A 12,831-nucleotide genomic window follows, 5' to 3' on the forward strand; every position below is an offset into this window, starting at 1 on the left:
TGGTTGAACACTTCTGGAAAGACACAGTTGTCTAAAAAGAGAGGGTTTGAGGATACAACAGAAAGTGAATGAAAAGATGGAACTCTGGAGAGAGCAACATATAATTGTCCGTGAGTGAAAAAGACGCATGTTTGTCGCAGATGCGAATTGCTGTATGTAGCGTGTAAAACAGTTTGCTATGGTGCACGCGGTCGTGCATCGTAACCGAAAACTCGTTTTTTAAAGACTGCTTACTTCATTGTGTTTTAACCTCAGTTGGAAAGGATTGTTTTAAGGATGTCATGGGATACCCCTCGCAAACCATTTTACACACTGCATATGGCGATTCACCTCCGTGAGAAACATGCCTCTATGAATACTCAACGTGGCTCGGAGGTGCCAGGAGTTGGTGGGCATGGCTCCTTCCTGCATGCGCCATAGGTGTCTTACTTGTTGGCGGCTCAGTGAATCCACGCCCCTTCCGGCGTGCTTTCCATGGTTGTTTTACCTTAGTGAATAATATATATAGATTCTCAGTATTTTGTAAGAGTACAGATGCAAAGACTAAAATTGTTAAGTTTAACTTTGGTAGGGTAAATTTTGAGCAAAGTCTAAGGAGGGTGGACTGGGATAAGTGTGGAGACAGTTTGGGGGCAGTGGAACAAGTTTAAAAATGGTTTACATGTAATGCAGGACAGGTACATACCTAAAAGTGGATTAATAAAGATTTAAAAAAGAAGCTACAAAGGAAAAAAACAGATGAATAAGGCATATAAGACTAATTATTGCAAAGTAAATCGTAGAACGTATGAGAACATGAGGGCAACCATTAAGAAGGATATCAGGGAGGATAAAAGACAGCTGGAGAAGAATATAGCAGATAAGGTGAAAGAAGACCCTAAGACATTCTTTCAGTAATTTAGTAGTAAAAGAACAGTCAAGGTGGAGGTCAAGTGCCTCAGAAATAGTAAAAGGGAATTCACAGATACAAAAAGTGAGCAAGTGGATAACCTCCCAGCGGTAAACAGGACTACTAAGGAGGTACTGAAGGATTTAGATATTGTAGAGGGAGAAGTGCTGCTGAGGTTAAATAAGCTGAAATCAAACAAATCACCAGGACCAGATAATATTTACCCTTGAGTTCTTAAGGAGGCTAGTGAGTACATATATAAACCCATGACCTTTATTTTTAGGAAGTCACTGTGCACTGGAGAGATTCCGAAGGACTGGAAAATGGCAAATATCATCCCGTTTTATAAAAAGTTTGACAGGGCAGATCCAAACAACTATAGGCCACTAAGCTTAACCTGCATCACAGGAAAATTAATGAACAGTCAGCATGGGTTCAGAAGAGGGAGGTCGTGTTTTACTAACATGCTGGAATTCTATGAGGAGGCAACAAAAGGATACGATCAAAGTGGAGCTTATGATATTATTTATCTGGACTTTCAGAAAGCATTTGATAAGGTGCCACATGAGAAGTTGGGCATCCAATTAAAAGAAGTGGGAGTTCAGGGTGATGTTTTTAGATGGGTACAGAATTGGTTCAGACACAGGAAGCAGAGGGTGATGGTGTGAGGAACCTCATCAGAACTGGCCGATATTAAGAGTGGTGTCCATCAGGGGTCAGTGTTAGGGCTGTTGCTATCTATACTAATAAAAGGCAAAGCCCTCACTCACTCACTCACTCACTCACTCACTGACTCATCACTAATTCTCCAACTTCCTGTGTAGGTAGAAGGCTGAAATTTGGCAGGCTTATTCTTACAGTTTACTTACAAAAGTTGGGCAGGTTTCATTTCGAAATTCTACGCGTAATGGTCATAACTGGAACCTATTTTTCTCCATATACTGTAATGGAGTTTAGCTCGATGGCCGTGGGGGGCGGAGCTGCATGTCACATCATCACGCCTCCCATGTAATCACGTGAACTGACTGTGAACACAGTACGTAGAAAAGAAGGAAGAGCTCCCAAAGAGCGCTGAAGAAAAACGGTGAATAATTTATTCACGAGATACAAGTTTAATGAGAAGACACGAGGTATAAACAAGACTTTGGATCACTTTGTAACGGAGTTACAATTGCTGTAGCGAGAAACTTTTAAGTATCGGGTTTTAGCTAACATTAAATAAAGCCGTGGACATCGCAACATCACACAAGAGAGCAGTTCATGTGAACTGACTGAACGCAGTACAAGTGATCACTTCCATGCATCAAACCTGTTCAAAAAACGCATTACACAATTGACAAGGTAGGAAACGAATATGCTCCGAGATGAGCTCCACAGCTAATGCAGTCTTGCGGAAGCAACTTCGTCACGCTGCCACCAATTACTCACAGAAAAATCCACAAGTTAATACACACGCTGTCTCCAGAGTTTCTCCACACTCAATGTATTCCTCACATCCCTGTTATACCCTCTGATCTCCCATTTCAATTCAGATGCCTCCAATTTCTAGTAAGGCTCTGCTGCGCGATGACAAGTAATAAGTCTCAGAGACAGACCCTACAAAAGGTTGCCATTGATTTCAGGCAAGATTGCTTTTCTCCTGGACAACTATACGTTGCATTCTCAAGAGTGAGCTCGCGCAGCTTCGTCATATTACAACCGGAGTGCAGCGAGAAACTTTTAAGTACCGGGTCTTAGCTAACATTAAATAAAGCCGTGGACATCGCAATATCACACAAGAGAGCAGCTCACGTGAACTAACTGAACGCAGTACGAGCAATCACTTCCATGCATCAAACCTGTTCAAAAAACGCATTACACAATTGACAAGGGAGGAAACGAATATGCTCTGAGCTGAGCTCCACGGCTAACGCGGTCTTGCGGAAGCAACTTCGTCACGCTGCCACCAAATACTCACAGAAAAATCCACAAGTTAATACACACGCTGTCTCTAGAGTTTCTCCACACTCAATGTATTCCTCGCATTCCCTTTATACCCTCTGATCTCCCATTTCAATTCAAATGCCTCCAATTTCCAGTAAGGCTCTGCTTCGCGATGAGAAGTAATAAGTCCCAAGAAAAGGTTGTCATTGATTTCAGGCAAGATTGCTTTTCTCCTGGACAAAACTATTCGTTGCATTCTCAAAAGTAATCTCAGTGCACAGCTTGGTCATATTACAACCGGAGTGCTGAACTGACAACGTGGTATACAAAGAGATCCTTAACAGATAGTTATTGGTATATTTTCCCTCAGTTTAAAAAGGTTTTCTTTTCTTTTTAATAAAAATTTAAAAGCAGTTCTTCGTCGCTACGAAGCGTGGGGATTTTTCTATATACAGTATATATATATATATATATATATATATATATATATGTAGATATGTATATATATGTGTATATATATGTGTATATATATATATATGTGTGTGTATATATGTATGTATGTGTGTATATATATGTATATTTATCTGTATGTATGTATGTATGTATATGTGTGCGTGTATGTATGTATGCATATGTATGTGTATATATATGTATATATATGTAGATGTGTATATGTATATATATATATATAGACATGTGTACGTGTACATATGTGTATATGTAGATATGTTTATATGTATATATGTTTATATGTGTGTGTGTGTGTGTATATATATATATATATATATATATATATATATATATGACAGCAACACTCATAACAGTGACAAAACAATTGCATTGACAATCATGTTACGTTATTTTTAAAATGTTTCCTTTTCTTTTTCATAACTTCTTTAACACACTACTTCTCTACTGCGAAGCGCGGGTATTTTGCTAGTTTTTAATATATATAAATGATTTAGATAGGAATATACAGTAAGTAACAAGCTGGTTAAGTCTGCAGATGATACCAAGATAGGTGAATTAGCAGATAGTTTGGAATCTGTTATATCATTACAGAAGGACTTGGATAGCATACAGGCTTGGGCAGATTTGTGGCAGATGAAATTAAATGTCAGAAAATGTAAAGTATTACACATAGGAAATAAAAAATGTTAGATTTGAATACACAATGGGAGGTTGAGAGTACACCTTATGAGAAGGATTTAGGAGTTGTAGTAGACTCTAAGCTATCGACTTCCCAACATGCTTCAGAGGCCATTTAGAAGGCTAACAGAATGTCAGGTTATATAGCGCCCTGATGTGTAAAGTGTTTCCTCCCACAGTCCAAAGACATGCAGGTTAGGTGGATTGGCGACTCTAAATTGGCCCTAGTGTGTGCTTGGTGTGTGGGTGTGTTTGTGTGTGTCCTGCGGTGGGTTGGCACCCTGCCCAGGATTGGTCTCTGCCTTGTGCCCTGTGTTGGCTGGGATTGGCTCCAGCAGACCCCGTGACCCTGTGTTTGGATTCAGCGGGTTGGATAATGGATGGATGGATGGATGTGTGAAGTACAAGTCCAAGGAGGTTCTCCTCAAGCTTTATAACACACTGGTGAGGCCTCATCTGGAGTACTGTGTGCAGTTTTGGTCTCCAGGCTACAAAAAGGACATAGCAGCGCTAGAAAAGGTCCAGAGAAGAGCGACTAGGCTGATTCCAGGGCTACAGGAGATGAATTATGTGGAAAAATTAAAAGAGCTGAGCCTAAACAGTTTAAGCAAAAGAAGATTAAGAGGTGACATGATTGAAGTGTTTAAAATTATGAAGGGAATTAGTCCAGTGGATCAAGACTGTTATTTTAAAATGAGTTCATCAAGAACACGGGGACACAGTTGGAAACTTGTTAAGGGTAAATTTCGCACAAACATTAGGAAGTTTTTCTTTACACAAAGAACGATAGACACTTGGAATAAGTGACCAAGTAGTGTGGTAAACAGTAAGATTTCAGGGACTTTCAAAACTCAACTCAACTATTTTTGGAAGAAATAAGTGGATAGGACTGGTGAGCTTTGTTGGGCTGAATAGCCTGTTCTCGTCTAAATTGTTTAAATGTAATGTTCTCTAATATTTTTGTTCACTGTGATGTACAGTCTCTTGACTTAAGAGCTCAAGTAAGAATTTCACTCTACTCTATACACGTGACAGTACTACTTCTGCTACTACTTCCACTTTGGAACATACTATGTTTGCTTGGGTTTAAAGAGAAACCTAAAATGAAAGTAATTAGAAATGTGGTTACTTTTTCCAGGAATTAATGAGTAATGTAATCCCTTTACTATGAGTAACTACCTCAGCGCTGGTGTTGTGATGCATGAATTCCTTACTACAACTAAAAATGAGGTTTGTTTGTAAAGTGATTAAAAACAGAATACAGGTCTCACAAAACCGACCTTCACCGAGTGCTCGACAAGATGACAACTATTTTTGCGGTTCAGACCAATAGAAGTCTTCATGCCTAATGCTTGTTTCCCCCACAGTTAAGGATTCTGTTAGAGTGTGGCATGAATTTTCCTTACAAGGTTTACATTTCTTGATTGCCTAATGTAGCGGCTTTAGAATGGTTGCTGATGCTTTAAAGGAAGACAGACACATCAATATTCGGATTCTGCCATTTACTCTGCAAAAGCGTCATCAAACTTTTCTAAACGTTAACGCTGCATGTGCTGACTGTGCCCTTTTACTGCTTGGTTTGGCAGAATCTGAATATTGGTGTGACTGTCTTCCTTTAAAGCATCAGCAACCATTCTAAAGCCACTACACTAACAGGGAAATTAAAATGTTAACAAAAAAACAGAAGCTCTGAGTTATAAAGTTTATTCTGTGAGGAAGCATTTTTATTCTTATGATGCTAGAATGTTTAAGTATGATAATGCGCCTACACATCATTGAAGAGAACAATGATATAAGCCAAACAGCAGCTACAACATTTGAAATAGAGCTCATTTTCACACAAGAGAGTGTTTTAAAGTTTAAAGTTTCAAACCAAATGAATGCTTATTGGAGAATAAGGATTGGTGTCTGAGACAGGGTTTTCCACCAGTATCATCAGAACAGCAAGTAAAGGAATTTTGCATGGATGAATGTTGTGATGTCCATCTCCTGGACAATTCAAGGCAATTTTAGAATCTAAATCAAGGAACAATAAGGGGTACATTGGGTGGTTTCTGTACAAAGTGTATGAATATAGGTGTACAGTCGTGGCCAAAAGTTTTGAGAATGACACAAGTATTGGTTTTCATAATGTTTGCTGCTTCAGTGTTTTTAGATCTTCTTGTCAGATGTTTCTATGGTATACTGAAGTATAATTACAAGCATTTCATAAGTTTCAAAGGCTTTTATTGACCATTACATTAAGTTTCTCCAAAGAGTCAATATTTGCAGTGTTGGCCCTTTTTTTCAAGACCTCTGCAATTCGCCCTGGCATGCTGTCAATCAACTTCTGGGCCAAATCCTGACTGATGGCAGCTGCCCATTCTTGCATAATCAATGCTTGGAGTTTGTCAGAATTTGCGGGTTTTTGTTTGTCCACCAGCCTCTTGAGGATTGACCACAAGTCCTCAATGGGATTAAGGTCTGGGGAGTTTCCTGGCCAAGGACCCAAAATTTTGATGTTTTCGTCCCCAAGCCCCTTAATTATCACTTTTGCCTTATGGCCTGGTGCTCCATCATGCTGAAAAAGGCATTGTTCGTCACCAAACTGTTCTTAGATGGTTGGGAGAAGTTGTTCTCAGAGGATGTTCTGGTAGCATTCTTTATTCATGGCTGTGTTCTTAGGCAAAATTGTGAGTGAACCCACTCTCATGGCTGAGAAGCAACCCCACACATGAATGGTCTCAGGATGCTTTATTGCTGGCATGACACAGAACTTTCTTTTTTCCGGATGCCCCATTAAATCGGAAAGGGGATTAATCAGAGAAAATGACTTTACCCCAGCAGACCTCAGCAGTCCAATCTCTGTACCTTTTGTAGAATATCAGTCTGTCCCTGATGTTTTTCTTGGAGAGAAATGACTTCATTGCTGCCCTTTTTGACACCAGGCCATCCTCCAAAAGTCTTCGCCTCGCTGAGCATGCAGATGCACTCACACCACCCTGCTGCCATTCCTGAGCAAGCTCTGCACTAGTTGTGCCCAATCCTCAGCCATGAATCAACTTTAGGAGGCAGTCTTGGTGCTTGCCAGACTTTCTTGGGTGCCCTGAAGCCTTCTTCACAACAATTGAACCCCTCTCCTTGAAATCCTTCATGGTTGATTTAGGTGCAGTCTTACTAGCAGCAATACCCCTGCCTGTGAGTTTTGAATTTAATTTGTTTTCTTTTGGTGCTATCTTAATTTTTTATTATTTATGCAAAGCCCCCGTAAGCATCACATCCCACTGTACATATAAAATCACATTACAACGAAATGCCAGGGACCTAAAAAATATTTTGTTGTAATGAAAATTTTGTAGTAATGAGATTCTGTATTTGTCACTATAGTGCTTTCTTTAACTTGCGTCCAGGCGTATGCAATCATTTCAATAGCTTCTTTTGCATTAATTTTAATCTTCTCCTGTCAACAAGTTATGCTGACGAGAATTTTTCTCAGCATTTCCTTGTAACCCTAACCCTAATACACGTTCAGGGTGTGAATGATGCCCAAACCCAATGTTTGATGCACTGCTGTGCAATTGGGTGGTAGGAATTCAACGCAAACATTATCTAAATGCAGAAGCATGTTGTGGGCATCACAATTATCAATCAGAAGCCAAATCATCTTTTTCTTCTTCTTCATATTGTGAAGTTTCTGAACTCCACTCCCCACCCAATGGGAGCGACACGCTGAAGTGTGTCCCGAAGCGCGATTGCAGTGTCTGTGGAAGATTGTTTGTTCGTTGCCAGGGCAGGGCAACAGCAGGCTCACAGCACTGCAGTGAAGCGACACAGAAGCAAATCCTAAAAGACTGGGGTCGCACTATAAGTCCCTGTCTTACACCCCAAAACATGAGGCAGAGTCTCAGTACTTTAGCAACACCAACTTTATTCAGCTTGAAACAGGACCAGCAGGGTTATTTAACAGACACAGCAGTCAGACAGGGTCATGACCAGGTTAGTGGCCAAGTAATCCTGTTACCTGCATTTACATTGTACCTTGCATCACCCATTGAGATCTTTTCTGTTTTCAGTGCTGAGCCACATCTGAGCTGTGAGCCTGCTGTTGCCACGGCAACAGATAAACAGTCTTCCACAGATGCGGTGATCTCTCTTCGGGACGCTCTTTGGCATGTTGTCCAGCTGGGGGAGGTCCCAAGAGTTTACAAACCTCACATTTTCTTGAATGAGTGCCACATTAATAGGAATGTTTCTTGAACGAGCTTCACTGAACCACAAAAAACTGCTTTTTTGATGTCTTCAAATGCAGCAGTTTGCATACATTTGCAACCCATGATTTTTCTTTCTTTGGTCGGTCTTTCAAGAAAGTTGACAGTGTCGATGGCGAAATTCCAAATTCACTGGCAACATCTGTTTTCTTTTTGCCGCAATCAAGAGCTGCAAAAAATGTAATTTTTTTTTTCAAATACGAACTGTTACGTTTTTTCATGTCTGCCGTTTCTTTAGGAGGGTGACAATGAGTTCAATTCCAATGGATGTTTTTCAAATGTTAACGAGCAATAAGCAAAAGGTATCACTGAAAACCACCAAAAACAAAAACTGCAAAAAAAAAAAAACAAAAAAAAAACAGTACGAGGGAAAGTCTGAAGAAAGAAATTCTTTTTTTACAATGTTTCTTTTTGGGGATCAGTGTGCACAACTGAACTGCGACCACAGAACTAACTGCTCTGTGGATGATTCATTCAAGCATTTTAAGGTCTTTTGGGCATTTCGTTGTAATGAAAGTATCTGCTGAATGTACTTTGCTGTAACAAGATTTCTATAGACTCGTGTCATATGGGGAAACTGTCAAAACCGTAAAAATACTTCGTTGTAATAAAAATTTCGTTGTAAAGATATTCATTGTAACATAATTTCAGCACTTTTTAGAGATCTGTTTGCACTTTGACATTAACGAGTATTTCTCTGTTGGTCAGTGTCAGAAAAAGACAAATTAAATTCACTGCACTTCAGTGTTGTATAAAACTAAAACATGAAAGCATCTGAAGAGGGTGATTACTTTCAATAGACATTGAACCTGAATAAGACGCACACATTAGTTTTAAATTAAGAGACTGGCTGTGATGACAACTTGCACCCACTGCAGACCCCCATGAACTGAATTGAGTAAACAAGTTATTTAGCAAAATTTAAAACTGAAGAACAGAGATATGGCTGATTACATTCATTTCATTTATGTATCTTGTTTTCTTTGATTAGAGAGATTTTGGAAGGGAAACTATTTAGAAGTGATGTGACAAGTAAAATTGATGAAGTGATTCTTTATAAATGATGTGTTCTTTAAAAATGAGTAAGCTTTAATTTAGTGATTTCATTCGCTCCGCCGAGACTCTGGAGCATACATTCCTGAACTGACGCATCATGTTGAAAATGAACTAAAATATGGATGGATTTTCAACTTGTTATGTCTGATCCGCACATAATACCCATGCTAAGAATGGAGCAGAGCAGGTGACAAAACCACATGTAGGCACAAATATCCTGGATGCAGGCTGGCACTGCAGTGACCAGTTGACTTTTTATTTGTCTTGTGTTCACTGCTCAGAATAAATGCATTTCAAAGCAAATATCCTTCTTCTGTTGTTGTAACCTGTGGTTTCCCATGGGGAATTTTAACACAGATTTGCATAAATTGCATTTTTGTTTACAGCTTTTTGCAGGCTGCTAGGTCTGCTAATTAAAACACTTGTCATATTGTATTTAATCATCGGCGGCCTTTATTTTAGAAATCTTTGATAGAGTGATAGTGGTTAGAGTCTTGTTTGGAATTCATTATAGCTGGATTTCTTTGTAAAACAATAATGGTAACATTAGTAACACATTTTCGTATAAACATGTCTTTATTAATCACTGAGTAATGGTGTAACATAATATTTTAAACCTGTCCGTTGGGCATAATCTTGTCATTAGAATAAATCAACAAACTGTGTGCTAACATCTGCAGTTCTGTGTTACATTATTATACATATAGTCTTCCTCATTATTATTATTGTTATTATTAATAGTTAAGGAGCTACACAGTATTGCAGTAATTCTTCATCAAACTTCACTTACCCTAGTCACTTTTTATGTTTAATTTATAAATTCTTCTCTTAATAATAATAGATTTTATTTATATTGCACACAGTATAAACAATGTTATCTCTAAGTCAGTGGTTCTCAACCTGTGGGGTGGGCCCCCCTAGGGGGGCGCGAAGTAACAAAAAGGAGGGTGCAAAGATATGATAAAAAAAAAAACAAGAACCGAAAATATGAAAATACATCTATTGAAACCAAAACAAATTAACTTAAACTACATTCTGATGCTAGAAAAATAAATATAGAGTTAGATAAATGTTGATAAAAGCAAAGTAGATATAATAAAATATGCATCTATAATATATCATTAATTAAAAAAGAACAAATTGGTATTAGTGGGCTCCTTTCAAAAAAACATTAGGGGTGCGCGATTAAAACTGTTATGAAAACTTGGGTCGGAAATACTTAAAGGTTGAGAAATGCTGCTCTAAGTGCTTTACATCTCTATATATATAAAATCCAACATCTGTCTGTATGTCTGTCTGCTTTTCACGAGAGAACTACTTACGGATTTAGATCGGGTTTTTCCTATAATTTGCTTGAACATTCCAGTTGATTTTGGGGCTTCTCTCATCACGGTAAGTATCATAGTTCACTTGCAGAAGTGATATATTTGCGCTAATCCGAGACAGTGGCTGCAGGCTGAGGAGAGGGTGAAGCGTGACATCAGGAGTGGGGAGTCGGGCAGGGCTATCCTCACTCACACACCAGCCTCCGTTCGAGTTGTTGTACCTCTCGCCATGTGTTGAAGCATACCTCCCCCTACTAGCTAGCGATTCCTGTCTGTTCATTGATTTTTAAAGTTTGTCCTTTTTCACTGCTTTGAAGGGTGGAGCCCCGGGGGACAGCTAGTTGATAAATAAATAAACAAACAAATACATAAATCACACTAAAATAAGAATATCATGTTAAAATTTGAGAAAAACATAATAAAACAATAAACATTATACCTTACTAAAAGCACATGGAAAGAGATATGTCTTCAATCTCCATGTAAAATCAGCCAGTGACGAGGAGGCCCATAAGCACGGCCAATGGAGCAAAAGCCTCAATCACCCATTGTGCTATTGTAATAGGCAACTTTGTCTGCGGGGCATTATCTGGGAATAATTTAATGTGTTAATAAGCAAACAAGCAGCTGTCATTTGGATGTACTGTAACTTCTAGATGATCATTTGGGGGAGACCAACAAACAGAGAGTTGCAGTTATCCAAATGGGGTCCCGTACGTAAATTAAACATATTGCAATATACCTAAAACATATGTGGACAAACCTTGCAATGTAATATTAAGTATATATAGTTCAAATATATTTTTACGATTACATTTGAGATAAAACCAAACTTACACTTCCCTTAATATATTGTAATAATATATTTCTAATAGTATTGTGTAAAAGACGTTGTACGCTCACTTCTGAAGGGTTATTTATGGCTTATGTTTCTACCTGGAACAAATGAAGCACAGGCCTCCTAATGAACCCAGTTTATGTAGGATGTGACGTATTCTACTTTGAAACGCTATATTGTCAGTTTGATATTTTTTGATATATCAAGTAAAATTGTTATAAAGGTTACCAGTTTGTTAAATGTATATCTCTTCACTATTAGTTTCTAGAGATGAATAAATCTACTGTCGGAAGAAATAAGGCACTAAGCCATAGCACCCACCCCTGAAGTAGCAGTAGAATTGCAGCCACAGGAGCTCTTAAGCGGTCCCCTATACGCAAGTGTTTGACAGGATCTATGAATCTGACTGTCTTCAGCTTACGATGGACAGATGAATTGGTAATATGAGCATTGGCTATCCATTTTCCTGTTAAGTACAGTATTAAATTAAGTCTCTTTTTTTCTTCAGTTTGAAGTTTAAAGAATACTTTGATAATTCACCATTCCAGTGTTACAAGATGCAGGGATGGTGTTAGAATTGTTCAAGACTGATCTGTAAAAATAGCCCAAAGAACTGCTCTGGTCTGTCATCCCTCTGGACACCCCCCTGACTCAGGCTGGCTGTTTACTTTCTGCCTTTCAAAGACAATGTTGACAGTTATTGTTCACCATAAATGCTACACAGAGAGCGATGTGATTATACCTTAATGACCTGAACACAGTTCTGTGGTCCAAAGTGACTGATGCCAGTACAGACTGGTGACAATTAGACCAATAAAGGCTTCTGTCTCAAAGTAAGGCCAAGTAAATATATATATATGTGTGTGTGTGTGACAGTTTCTTCTTCATTTTTATGTTCAATTCATGTTTTTAATCCCTTTCATATTAAGAGACTTCCTTATTTAATGTTATCATTTTTGTCATTGGTATCCACTTCAACATGACAAAATACTTTTATCTAATAATGTCATGTTTTTGAAATGTCAGTGTAAGACTGTGTAAGTTATAAATTATCTGAAAAATGTTCAAATTATTGAAACTACCTCCTCCTACATTATTGCAACATACAGGACTTGGGCAGCATGGTGGCGCAGTGGCTAATTGCCTCCTGCTACATGTGCTGGTTAGGTGAATCTAAATTATCCTGATAAGACGGTGTGTGTCCAGCACTGGATTAGCATCCCATCTATTGTAGTTTTCTTCCCTTTTCCCAATGCTTCTTGAATAAGCTCGAGGTCAACATTGTCTAATAGCTTGAAAAATGACATTGGATAAACATTTCAGTTACTTTCTGAATTTCCTAGTAATTTTCATACATTTCTTTTAGCTATTTGTAATATAAAAACAGAACTGAAAGTCATTTAC

General features: G+C 38.4%; 1 protein-coding gene across 3 annotated transcripts in view; it reads left to right on the top strand.

Moving 5' to 3' along the window:
- Window positions 1–12,831, top strand: part of htr4 (5-hydroxytryptamine receptor 4) — a 485,679-nt gene that overhangs the window by 164,137 nt on the left and 308,711 nt on the right. The gene's annotated exons all lie outside the window — the stretch shown is intronic.

Source organism: Polypterus senegalus, chromosome 13, assembly GCF_016835505.1.
Source record: "Polypterus senegalus isolate Bchr_013 chromosome 13, ASM1683550v1, whole genome shotgun sequence".
Taxonomy (NCBI): domain Eukaryota; kingdom Metazoa; phylum Chordata; class Cladistia; order Polypteriformes; family Polypteridae; genus Polypterus; species Polypterus senegalus.